The sequence below is a fragment of the Lampris incognitus genome, chromosome 5, assembly GCF_029633865.1.
Source record: "Lampris incognitus isolate fLamInc1 chromosome 5, fLamInc1.hap2, whole genome shotgun sequence".
In the NCBI taxonomy this organism is placed as follows: Eukaryota; Metazoa; Chordata; class Actinopteri; order Lampriformes; family Lampridae; genus Lampris; species Lampris incognitus.
This window is the reverse complement of record NC_079215.1, coordinates 19,197,738-19,210,772: the sequence shown is the minus strand read 5'-3', so window position 1 is coordinate 19,210,772 and position 13,035 is coordinate 19,197,738. Positions and strand designations below refer to the sequence as shown.

Genomic DNA, 13,035 nt, shown 5'->3' with positions numbered 1-13,035 from the left:
AAGTTTTCCCATGCTTAAGTCTGTGACATATTTTCTATGGAAAATAGAAAGCCATATGATATATAAAAATCTTCCATTTTGGAAAATCTTTCATTCAGACTGTTTAGGGCTGTGTCCACTAGGGAGATGAGGGGGGGGGGGCATGGTTGAAGGTGCTCATCTGCAGTTGATTGCGTTTCCTCCCTTCCCCCATACTCTAATGGAAGGGTGCGCAGATGAAAGGGGTTTGAAGAGCAGATGGTGCTTCTAGTATCTCTGGAAGTTGGTAACGCATCACTTTTACACCATCGATCCCGGCCTCCCATCTGGTCAGTGAGGTGCTTAACATGTTTCCTTAACACTTCCCAGTGATGAACATCCATCCATCCATCCATTATCCAAACCGCTTATCCTGCTCTCAAGGTCGCGGGGATGCTGGGGCCTATCGCAGCAGTCATTGGGCAGGAGGTGAGGAGATACCCTGAACAGGCTGCCAGGCGAGCTGAAAAGATTGTATAATCTGTGGACCCCAATGAAGGAGATGGATATCACTGAGGATTTGGCTGTATCTGCCACAACCAGGTTAAGAGTGTGGCTGTTGCAGGGAACACACAATACTTTTTCATTCAGTTGCAATATTCCTGCCCCCTGTCTGTGTCCCATCATTTTGCTCCCATTATTGTGGGATTGACCACGGCAGTCTGAATACTTACCTGGCAAGGGAGATCCCATGATCAAGAAAATGGTTCACCGAGCGCGAGGCTTAACCATCGCACTCCGGTTGTGCTGACTCCTGCGAATTTCCCAAATGTGGGAATCTCAACTGCATAATTTCTGGCAGTCTGAAATGTTTAAGTTGTGCTTTTCCAGCTTTGCTAAGAGTGTTTTCCGCTGGTGTCTTGAAAATCAACAAATCCAATGAAATGTTCAGAGATGGATGCACCCGACAGCTCGCAGTTTACAACTCTCAAGACAACAGAAAACTGTTCAGTATGGCTAATGTCAGGAGTACAGTCCATTATGGAAGTTTGCGACTCAGGCACAGACACAAACAAGGCTGCGACATATAGTTCGAAAACTGAAAAGGCCTTTTACTGGCAAAATCGACAAGAATGCAAAAATGTGGCAGAACAGACAAAACCAGCACGGCAACGGTTGCATGGATCAAAGCTTTAGACAAGGCAAGGTAAATAGCTGTAAGTAGGGCTAGACATGACAAGAGAAACTTGGGCTAGACATGACAAGAGCGACTTGACAATCTGGTAAGGAGACAAAGAAAGAGTAGGCTTCCATATGGTGCAGTGAATAATCCTTATGGGAAACAGTGATAATGAGAAATGCAGGATGAGGATTTACCAGAAGGGGGAGGCACAGAAGGCATGACATGGATGTGACATAGAAAAGTACTTTGCTTTTTTCATCTTTTTCACGATCCGTTCCTATACTCTGTCCCCCAACTAATGCTATTATTTGATTTTGAATGACACAGCTAAGGTAATACACATTTGTTTCTTTGTTCTGAATCCTCAAGTGTTAATTCACTACAGGATCAAATTGTGCCATCAATTCCACCTATGACATGAAATTGCGAGTGTCATACAAGATGTCTGTATGACCCCCTCAAAGCCTGGTTATGTTCAGCTGGATGACAGATTATTACAATAACTCTTATTACACCTTTCCAGTGCTGCGCCTCAAGGTGCATCATAACGTAATACATTTGATCAATGGCTATCTCAATTTATATCCTCTTCTGAAGTTCATGTTAACTTTTCATATTGGTAATATGTGTCTTCGAATACTCATGTTCCTTTAACTGACTAGCTTGGTTCTTCCAACTTCCCCATTTGCTTAGTGCATTTTCCAGTTTTCCAAATATTTTTCAAGTGATAAACAGAAGAATGAATCCGCACTGACTGAATACATAAACCATGAACAATTTATCGTTTCCCCGTTTTTCATATATATTTCATAGTTTTCCTTTGTGAATCTCCAGGGATTTTTTTCTGACTTTATTTTACTCGCACAGGCCCCTTTTTCACTAATTCACAGCGTTCACGTCCACTTAACATATTTGGCTATTTTCCAGGGTCTTCTGATACGATGAATGTCCTAATAGTACCTTGTCTTGTGGTGGTACTACTGGTAGAAGTAAGGGGTGGCATGGCCTCATGGACAGGTGGTATAGCCTCATGAACAGGTAGCATAGCCTCATGGACAGGCAGTACAGCCTCATGGACAGGCGGCATCGCCTAATAGACAAGGGGTATAGTCTCATGGACAGTTGGCACCGTGTCATTGACAGGTGGTATATGGACAGGTGCTGGAGAAGGCTGATAAAAATAACAATGATTATATTGTCATCAATATTATTAGGCTGCATTAAACTCCCAGATACCAGTTTCAGTACTTGGAGGAGGAACTAGTGTTGTGCTTGTACCGTGGGTTGAGGTAGCTCCTGTGTCCTCTTCCTCATTACCATGAAGAAGAGGAGGTGATGGAGGAGGAACTTCCTGCTTATTTTTACCTCCTGATAGGAACTTGAATAATGCTCTTGAGGGAAGATAAGAAAGTGGTATGGACAGGGTTTGGCTGTAAAAGAGCATGCATGCTTAATCAACCTACCCTGTGTAAATAAAACAAATATGTATAGCCAATGATCCTAAATGTAGCAGCCTATTACAATAGAAAATGAATCACTGAATCAATCAATGAATCATATTGGATAGAATTATTCTTTCATATTTATTTATACATTTTAATATTCTCCCTGGGTACGATTGTCATCATACAATTGAATTAGTTAAAACAAAATGGGTTTCACATCAAAGAATGGTTTCTCAAACCTATGTAGACTGCATTATAAATTAATTAATCTCTGCTGAAGTCTCATGTATTGGCGTATTTACATTTGTGGGCAATTTAAGCCAGCCAGCCAATAGACACCTTTTTAGTCAAAATAACTTTAAATTAATCATCTGTGGTCCAACAAAGAAAAACCATACAGGGTTCCACGTTAATGTCTTTTTTCACTTGCTCAGTTGGGCAAGTTGGTCAGAAATGTACTTGCTCGAAGTCAATTTTTACTTTCCCCTAGACAATTTTTTTTTAGATTTATTGGCGGTTATCAAATAACAGCAAAGACTATAATTTGTGATAATGGGCTATACAAATAAAATTGACTTGACTATAGTTAATTGTCATGGTTAATCGTCACTTATGTAAATGAAAAATAACAAGGACACAGTGTATCATAGATCTGTAGCAACAAACATTCTTGCATATCGAAAATGGTATGACCCATCCCCCCATCCATCCGTCCATCCTTCTCCCAGAGATGGACTCATTAACTGTGAGTGACTGAGTGAGTGAGCTTAACTGTGTGTGAGTGACTGAGTGAAAGAACAGGCTAAAGCAGATGCTTCGCATCTAAAAACCTAATGAAACCATCCAAATATACAAATCTTAATTACACCGATGTGCTCTCTGCCCTTCAGACAGCCATCATTGTAAAACACGCTCCGCATCGAAATTGGCAACTGCTGGCCCCTCAGTGCTGAAAGGTTGCTCCGCCAATCTGTTTTGATGCACTTCATGGCACTGACGCCACGCTCACAGGCAGCAGTAGTAGTCGGAGCACGAGGATCAGCTCAACCACAATCAGCAGGTTTGGGAAGCTCTGCAGCCTATCAGGGTCTGTTAAAAAGTCTACCCATACCTTGCTTTGTTGGACCTGGGACAGTGCTTTGATCACCACTTTTGCACTTGGCCACTCCTGGTGCCTTGCCTGACCCCTGTCACAGCCCACCCTATACAGTATGTCAGCAAAGTGGTCTGTGAGGACACTGAGATGGTCTACTCCGTAACTGGCCAGGTCTACCTCCTCTGCGGGCCATTCCCTCGGGTCCAACAAACTCGCAGCTGCCTGAAGAATCTTGTCAGTTTGTTTTAAAGGCAGGGAGGATGTGCAATTAAAACACGTCACGCAGTGAACACAATTGAGTGAGCCCTTTTATGAACAACAGGCTAATTGAACTATATCAACAAATGCTCTTATTTTCTCTTTTTCCATTTGCTACCTGTCGAATCTATCGCTGCTGTCCTGGCTAAAGCTCTGGAGCTGCACTGCATGGAACTGGCCATCTGTGAAGTCCTGAATAAAGCCTTCAAGGTTCTCTCCAGCTGCTAAGTGCATGCTTGTGAGCATGAGCAGTGTATTCTCAAAGGCCTTTAAGGCCTTGGGGATGTAACATTGTCCTCCTGAAGCTTCAGGCTTGGACTGCAAATAATAACAATGTCACTAATACTAACACAAAACTACACTAATCACTCAACAATACAGAGGAAATAAAACACGAGTAGAGACCCCCCCTCCCCCCCACGCCTCCCGACCATCACTGAGGTTCCATCGGATCCGAAGCTGATTAACTTCTGCTTCTACTCTGGGAGGTCAACTTTCTGAAATACTGTTTAGAGTGACAAGTTAATTATGTCCATTTTTTTAACTACCATCAAACATCTATTTATCCATCCGTTATCCAAACCGCTTATCCTGCTCTCACGGTCGCGGGGATGCTGGCGCCTATCCAAGGAGTCATTGGGCAGCAGACGAGGAGACACCCTGGACAGGCTGCCAGGCCATCACAGGGCACAAACATCTATTTATGAAACATAAAATTTCATCAACAAATGTTTCTTCAAATGAGTTTAAAACTTAACTTACCAGCTTTAACAGCTGCACAGTGTCCGACAGCAGGACAGCAGTGGCATGGTGGAACACATTCTTTGGCTCCCCATCTTTCTGACATAAACTTCCTCAAGGTCACGGATGCTCACATCAGTGGCAGAGTCTGCCAGGACCATGAGGAACTTGGCAGCTCTTGGGTCCCCCAAGAGTGGTTCCTCAAAGGTCATCAATATGACCATGGCAAACCTTAAGAGAGACAAATGGATAGCTTTCATTAATCCTAATAGAATTCCCGGTCTGTCACTCACAACATTTAATCAAAATTAATTCAGCTACCTTTGCTTTTAAATCAGTCATACAACATTTATAGAATAGTGCAGAAGTTGACCAGACCTACACCCCCCCCCATGCACGCACACACACACACACACACACACACACACACACACACACACACTTGGTAAACCTTACACTCACAATTAATTTTCTATGGACAAAATACAAAATCAACTTTTTCTGTGTTTTAATAATATATGTGAGTACCATGTGTTGTTAATTGCCCATTACCTTTTCATGGTTGTGATATGTTCGAATAATAAGCTATTCATAACACCAGTTATAAAATCAGTTTGATGATTAACAAATAAATTTCTGGAAAACCGTAAATGCTAAACCCATAGAAAATGAACTGCGAGTGCAAGTTTGACTGACAGAATGACAAATAGTTTAACATTAGATAGATACTTGCCTTCGACAGGCCATGTCGGTGTGGTGCTGCGTACCCAGGTCAATCCCATTCTTCTGTTGAAGAGCAATCGCACTGGAGTACGCAGTGAATGGCTGTGCATTTTTTAAAACATGATATGCTGTGGTGATCAGTTTAACAATTACCTGACTTGCCTCAGCATTCATGTTTCATACAAGCACCAGCAAGGTCCCAGAGGAGGGGTTCTCGGCAGCCCTCTTAGCTGCCATGCAGGCCAGATGCTGTCAGCTCGTTATGGCACTCCAGCAATGTTTTTCAGAAACTTGACATGTCTTTGAAAAACGACCCCGTTTTATCCACCTTGCTCTCAAACTTCCAGCATACTGTGTAATACATGTAGTTGGAGTTTTGCCCACATCCTCTCATGCCACCCAACTAAATTCCTCTTTCCAGGATAATTGAAATACTCTCTTGTGCTTCAGTTCATAAATTTTGTCTTTATCCGCTGCCATTTTCTCATGAGTGACAAGTCTGACAGCCATGCGTCACATTACTAAACACACATTTATGTAAATGTGTGTATAAGGGGGAAGTGGAAAAGAGGGCTCTGATGTCCTATCCAGGGACGCCACCTAGACATTGGTTCAGATTTGTGGATGACACCTGGGTAAAAAATCTCAGGACGTAGCACGTTTCACCGACCACATTAACTCTGTGGACAACCACATCAAGCTCACCAGTTCATCAGAGAGGATGTGAAAAATGACAGATTGGCCTTCTTAGACTGTGAAAATGCAATGTGATGGGGGACATTTGATTGTTGATGTTTATTGTAAACCAACACAGAATGAGCAGTACTTAAGGTTTGACTCTCATCATTCACTAGAGCACAAACTAGGAATAATCAGGATTTTGTACCACTGAGCTGACAACGTTCCCACCAACACAGCAGCCAGGGAAGGGGAGAAATCCCACATTAAACGGGCTCTGGTTAAGTGTGGTTATCCTAACTGGGCGTTTGTCAAAGTCAGGAAGACGCCCAAACAGTGCACTAGCCAATTGAAGAGAGGAGATGGACAACAGCTCTCTAAGCGTAAACCAGTGGTGATTCCGTAGATTCCGTATGTGACGGGAGTATCTGAACAGTTGAGACACGTATTTTCCAAAAATTGCATCTCAGTTGCTTTCAAACCCCAAAACACCATGCGCCAGAAATTGGTCCACCCCAAGGATCTGGTCCCTCGGCAAAAACAGAGCAACTTAGTATATGCTGTTAAGTGCTTGGAGGATTGCGTGACTTGTACATCAGGGAAACTACTCAGACACTGGCCAAGAGGATGGCACAACACAGAAGAGCTAATGCGTCAGGCCAGGACTCTGCAGTCTACATCCATCTACAGGCCAGTGGCCACTCCTTCAAGGATGAGGATATGCACATCCTTGATAGGGAGGAATGCTGGTTTGAATGGGGAGTCAAAGAGGCCATCTATGTGAAGAGGGAACGACCATCCCTGAACTGAGGGGGGGCCTAAGAGTACACCTGTCGCCATCTTACAATGCTATGATTGTGATTGCAACCAATCCCAAATCCTCTGTGAATAGTACACATTGCCATTGAAACTCTAGTTAATACTGACAGCAATTTGCATATGAAACCGATCTTTTTCGGTCGTCATGTCACTGTATTGTTTATAAGGGTGGGGATACCTGCAGTCATTTGAGACTGAAGAGTTCACTTAGATGAGTGATGAAACATTTCTCTCTCAACAAACATCGTGTCCAGCTGAACTGATTCAGCTTTTTTTTAATTTTCTTACCTGGGTTATTGAGCATGCATAAAGACATTTGTTGGAGCTAGTAGGCTGTGTCTGCGTTTCTGTTTCACGGTGCTTTTTTTGGGAGTTGTCTCGGATTCAGAGCCTATTATTATGAGCATTTATGTAGGTCTATGATTTATCTATGATAAGAAGAAAATGTCATAAGCTTTTATTATGTCACAAGAATTGCATAGATATGACCTCATTCAACCAACTCCCTCAGGATTACAAATATGCATCAAACCTTTTGGAAAACATTTTTTATTAACAAATAACAAACAACAATACTCTAGAACAGGGATGGGCAACTTGATCCAGAAAGGGTGTGGGTGCAGGTCTTTGTTCCAACCAAGCAGTTACACACCTGAGTCTACAAATCAAGGTCCTTAGCAAAGACAAGTGGTTGACTAATAGACTCAGTCGTGTAACTGCTTGGTTGGAACAAGACTATTTGTTGACTAATAGAATCAGGTCTGTAACTGCTTGGTTGAAACAAGGCTATTGGTTGACTAATAGAATCAGGTGTGTAACTGCTTGGTTGGAACAAGACTATTGGTTGACTAATAGAATCAGGTGTATAACTGCTTGGTTGGAACAAAGACCTGCACCCACAACAGCCCTTTCTGGATCATGTTGTCCATGCCTGCTCTACAACAACAGAATACTTCACAATTAATGCATTTAGTTAAATCGAAAGACACATGTTGCATCGCTATGCGATCCATCTCAGCCGAGAATGGAGAAATGTCTGGCATAGTCCTTCCCGAGTCATGCCCCCTCCCCCACCGCCGCCAAAGCTCTGAATATTCACTGTTGATTATGACCAAAGCTCTAGAGCCCAAAAAATTTGCATTCAGGAGAACCCTACTCTGCACTACATCCAGGTCCAGCGTCATATGAAATAAGAGAGCTCCACTACCAAAGAAGATCATGGTGTGGAGTAGCAAGCAGTCAACGCTACAACATGACCCATTCAAGGTCAACGTCTTGGACTTAGATGGGTCATTGTTGGAGAAGTCTTGGCAGAATACTTAAAGCTGCTAAGATAAGCGTCTGCAAAGCTAACATCCATCAGAATGGAAGAACATCGCTCCTTATTCCATGCACAAATCAGACAGGTCAAAGAGAGGGTTGATGGTTGTTCATGGGTGGAGGAAATGGATAGTATAGCAGCCACATGTTCCAAATAACACAAGATGATGATAAGCTAGCATTGTCCATTGAAAGTGGATTCTTTCTGGAGATACTAGATGGACAAGTCTGCAAAGACAGTTATAAGAGTTGGGTAGCTCTCTTACCCTTTTGGTCACCTTGGTGTCAACTCCCAAGCAATCAGCAGCAAGCTGTCTAGCATCTGGCATCCTTGCACCACAGTTCAGACAAGAGACTAGAGAGGAGAGAACAGTCTGTCGTCTTTATGCAAAGCTGCTGGATTCAGGTCAAGCACTGGTTACTCATGTGAAGAGTGAACACGAGTGTTGGTATCTACTTATATTTGGCATATACCATCCACAAAAGACAGGTGAAATATTGATGGTTATGGACGCAAGTGCCAAGCATGAAGGTGTCTCCCATATTGATGTTCTCTTGAGTGCCCCAAAATCTGAACAGCACTCTCGTTGGCATCCTCATTTGGTTCTGCAAGAAGTTCGTAGCAGTCACTGCAGATGTAAGGTAGATGTTTTATTGCTTTACTGTCTGAGAAGATCACTATATCTGTGCTTCTTGTGGTACCAAGATATCAACTTGGAGAAAAGCATGACAGAGTACCGGATGACAGTGCACGTATTCGGTAACAGTCCATCACCAGCGGTTGCCATATACTGTTTAAGATGAGCTGCCCTGGAATCAGGAGAAGAATTTAGCAACAGTGCGAAATAGTTCATCAGGCATAAGTTCTACGTGGATGATGGGCTTGCTTCGTTCTTCAGTGAAGAAGCTATAACTTTGCTACAAAGTGCTTGCAAAATAGTTCATCAGGCATAAGTTCTATGTGGATGATGGGCTTGCTTCATTCTCCAGTGAAGAAGCTATAACTGCTAAAAAGTGCTCAAGAGATGCTGGCTGAATCAAATATAAAACTACACAAGATGGCATCTAACAGCAGCATTGTCATGGAGGCATTCCCTCCTAAAGACTGATGAATGGTATCAAGATCTGGGAGTAGAATCATTAAATTTTCGCATAAGCCTGTCAGTACTGAACCACAGGCTTGGACTCAAAACACAGACTCAGTCTCAGTTCACAAAAGTCAGTCCTTTTAATTGGAAAGAGGTCGGTACACAGGTGATCAGATATGGCAACAGTGTCCAAATTGGCAGGCAAAAGGCAGGGTCGAAAAGGCAAAAAACAGGCCAGGAAACTACAGGGCTCAAGAAACTCACACAAGGAAAAAATGCTGGAACGCTGTCACAAGGAACAAGACGAACTGGCACAGAAGGAAGAGAACACTAAGACTATATGCTCTGGAGGACGGGAGACAATGAGACACAGGTGCAACACATTAGGGCAGGGCAGGTAATCACACAGGAGGGAGACACGTGAGGGCAGGAAGTAAAGGACCTGAAACGAGACGAGGTGAGTAACAAAGTAAAACAGGAAGTACAAAACAAAGAACACTGGGAGAAACAAAAGATAACTTAACTATCCAGACGGGGCGTGACAAAGCCTAGGTCTTAGTTTGAACCTTGAAAACTGACAACTCTACCTTCTGTGTGTCCTGAGACGAGAAGCCAATCTCCAGAGGGGGCATATTGTTTAATGTGAATAGTCTGTATGACCCCCTGGTATTTTTGACTCCAATCACCATGTGAGGGAAAACTCTGGTGAGGGAACTCTCCACCAAAGAATGGGATTTGGATGCCACTCTGGCTACAGAGAAAATAAACACATTGGACAATTAGGAAAGAATCTTAACTTCAATTGGAGCAGCTTCAAATTCCAAAATCTTATATTCATGTTTCTCTGATCAGCCCAACACAAAGAGCTCTATGTCTTTTGTGATGCCTCCAATATGGCTATAGCTGCTGTAGCCTACCTGAGAGCAGTAGACAAACAGGGGAACAGCCATGTTGGGTTTATCATGGGAAAGTTCAAACTTGTCTCTGGTCCAGCTCACACAATACCATGTCCCCAGCTCTGTGCTGCTGTTCCAGCGGTTGAGATGGCAGAGCTCATCAAAGATGAAATTGACATTGAACTATATGTAGTGAAATTCTATACAAACAACAAGACTATCCTAGGCTATATTCATAATGTGTCAAGAAGATTTTATCCAACCCGATCATACGCATCAGACAATCCTCTCATCGGCAACAGTGGTATTCTTTCACTATTGGGGACAATCCAGTGAATCACAGAACTCAACCTGTGCCAGCAGCAGCTCTTATCAACACCAACTGGTTTTCAGCTCCAGCCTTTCTGTCAAGACCTGAAGAAGCCAATGCTCAGTCTGAGATCTTTGACCTTGTAGACCCAGATAAGAATGTAGAGATTCATCTACATGTAAAGTCTTCTGTCACAAAGACCATAGAAAGTCAGCTTGGCTCTCACAGTTTTGGGAGATTCTCTACCTGATAAGCTCTCACTCAAGCCATTGCCAGATTAATAAGAAGAGTCAAAATGATCACTGAAAATCCAAGTATTAATGACAGAGAAAGTGATGATCTTGCACAAGCAATAACATCGATCATTAAGTGTGCGCAACAAGAAGCCTCCAGGAAAGAGCTGCAGTGCCTCATTAAATGAGAACTCTTAAATTTAGTCCCCCCCCCCCCAAAAAAAAGAATCCCACCATGGAAAAAGATGGTTTGTTGAGAGTCAGAGGCTATACAGCATCAGCGGACATTCCATGGAAGAAAAAAAAACGCCACTTAATCATTCCGAAAGACCACCGAAGTGTGGGAGAGGATGATTGGTGTTGCATGGTGCATCTTGAATGCCATGTTACTCAAGGTAGACTGTTTGTCTGACGCATGAGGCGCTTACCACTCTTAATTGCTGAAGTAATGGCCAATATGAACTCAATACCATTGGCGCCTGTTTCTTCTGATCCTGGTATGCCTGCAGTCCTGACACCTGCAATGCTGTTAACTCAGAAGATAGACAACAACATATCTGCTGCTCTGGAGAATTTAACATTGGCAACCACTATAGGAAACAATGGAAACAAGTCCAAAGTCTTGCTGATTCCGTTTGGAGGTGTTGGAGACAGGAGTACCTGGCGAATCTCCAGCCTAGATGAAAGTAGCTCTCTGAAAAGCCAAATATGCAGATTTGACAACAAGAGCTCCCTAAGATATACTTGCGTCTTATGTTAGAAGTTGTGTTACTCCTCTGTAAAGAGACTGTGTAGTGGTATAAAGTAATATATAAGACAGGGAGTGTACAGCCCACAGTTAGTGACTGTAATGGCCACCCAGTGGTGAAATGTAATTTTCGTTTGACTTTAAAGGTTGAGTTTGTTCCTTTTCAGTTGCTGTAATTAGAAATGTTTCTGTTAGCATTAGTATTACGTGAAGTGATGCTCTTGTAACAAATTCAGTATTTTCTACAGCACTTTGGGAAATATATGCCTGTAAGTTTGAGCAATTTTTATCAAGACTTTAAACATTTATTTTGGTGTTATTATTTGCGATACCTATTTAAATTGGTCACGTTTTTAATGGTAGCATTTTTCTTCTTCTTTCGGCTTGTTCCCTGTCATAATTAGCTCTTTTATGGAGTTTTCCATTATATATCAGCATCAACCTAAACAGATGTGTTAAGTTCTGCTAAACATACTTAATACTGTTCTGTATTATGTGACAGGTATTAAGTGCATATTAACGTGTTTATTCCTCTACCTTTGTTTGTGTGGCTACATGGCTTTAATTTCTTTTTATTTGTTTTTCAGTTTTGCAGTATTCTACAGTAAATGGAGATTGGAACAGATATTCACCTTTGCCTTTTATTTTGAGAACTGTCCACTATTTGCTGAACTAGAGCAGAATATTACCCTTTACATATGAATACCTTGGATATTTGCATATCCAAGTCATGTCTACACTTTAAGGGATAATTATTATTTGATGTTTACTTGAATTATAATATAGTTTCCAATGCATTGGCTTTCATGCATTTATTTCTAAGACAGACCTCCCTGAGGTTACAGAGCAAAAAACTGTTGGGGTAAAATAAAAAAGAAATGGCCCCCCTGATAAGGTATTAAGTATTTGTTAAATTGAGCAACTGTCTTGTCAAGAGAAAAAAATCAAAGTCAAGTTTTTTTAATGTGAGATGTCATCAACATGGGCGGCACGGTGGCGCAGTGGTTAGCGCGGTCACCTCACAGTAAGAAGGTCCTGGGTTCGAGCCCTGGGGTAGTCCAACCTTGGGGGTCATCCCGGGTCGTCCTGTGTGGAGTTTGCATGTTCTCCCCGTGTCTGCATGGGTTTCCTCCGGGGGCTCCGGTTTTCTCCCACAGTCCAAAGACATGTAAGTCAGGTAAATTGGCCATACTAAAATTGTCCCTAGGTATGAATGTGTGTGTGTGTGTGGGTGTATGTCGGCCCTGTGTGATAGTCTGGCGGCCTGTCCAGGGTGTCTCCCCACCTGCCGCCCAATGACTGCTGGGATAGGCTCCAGCATCCCCGCGACCCTGAGAGCAGGGTAAGTGGTTCAGAAAATGGATGGATGGATTGATGTCATCAACGTTAAAGCGACTCAAACTGCTCTATAGTTCATTATTTATAGACTGACCCTAAATAGAGTAATGAATGTTTAAGCTTTAACATTAAAATGAACCCCATGTTGTGGTGCTGCTGTTAATAGTTCAGTACAATGTCTACATTCACTGATAAGAATTT

The 13,035-nt window shown here is 42.5% G+C and overlaps 1 non-coding gene across 1 annotated transcript; it reads left to right on the top strand.

Moving 5' to 3' along the window:
* The first annotated feature begins 684 nt into the window (after positions 1-684).
* On the top strand, positions 685-850 carry LOC130113514 (U1 spliceosomal RNA). Its single transcript, XR_008810304.1, has one exon. It is a non-coding gene; the product is annotated as a U1 spliceosomal RNA (small nuclear RNA).
* The last annotated feature ends 12,185 nt before the right edge of the window (positions 851-13,035 follow it).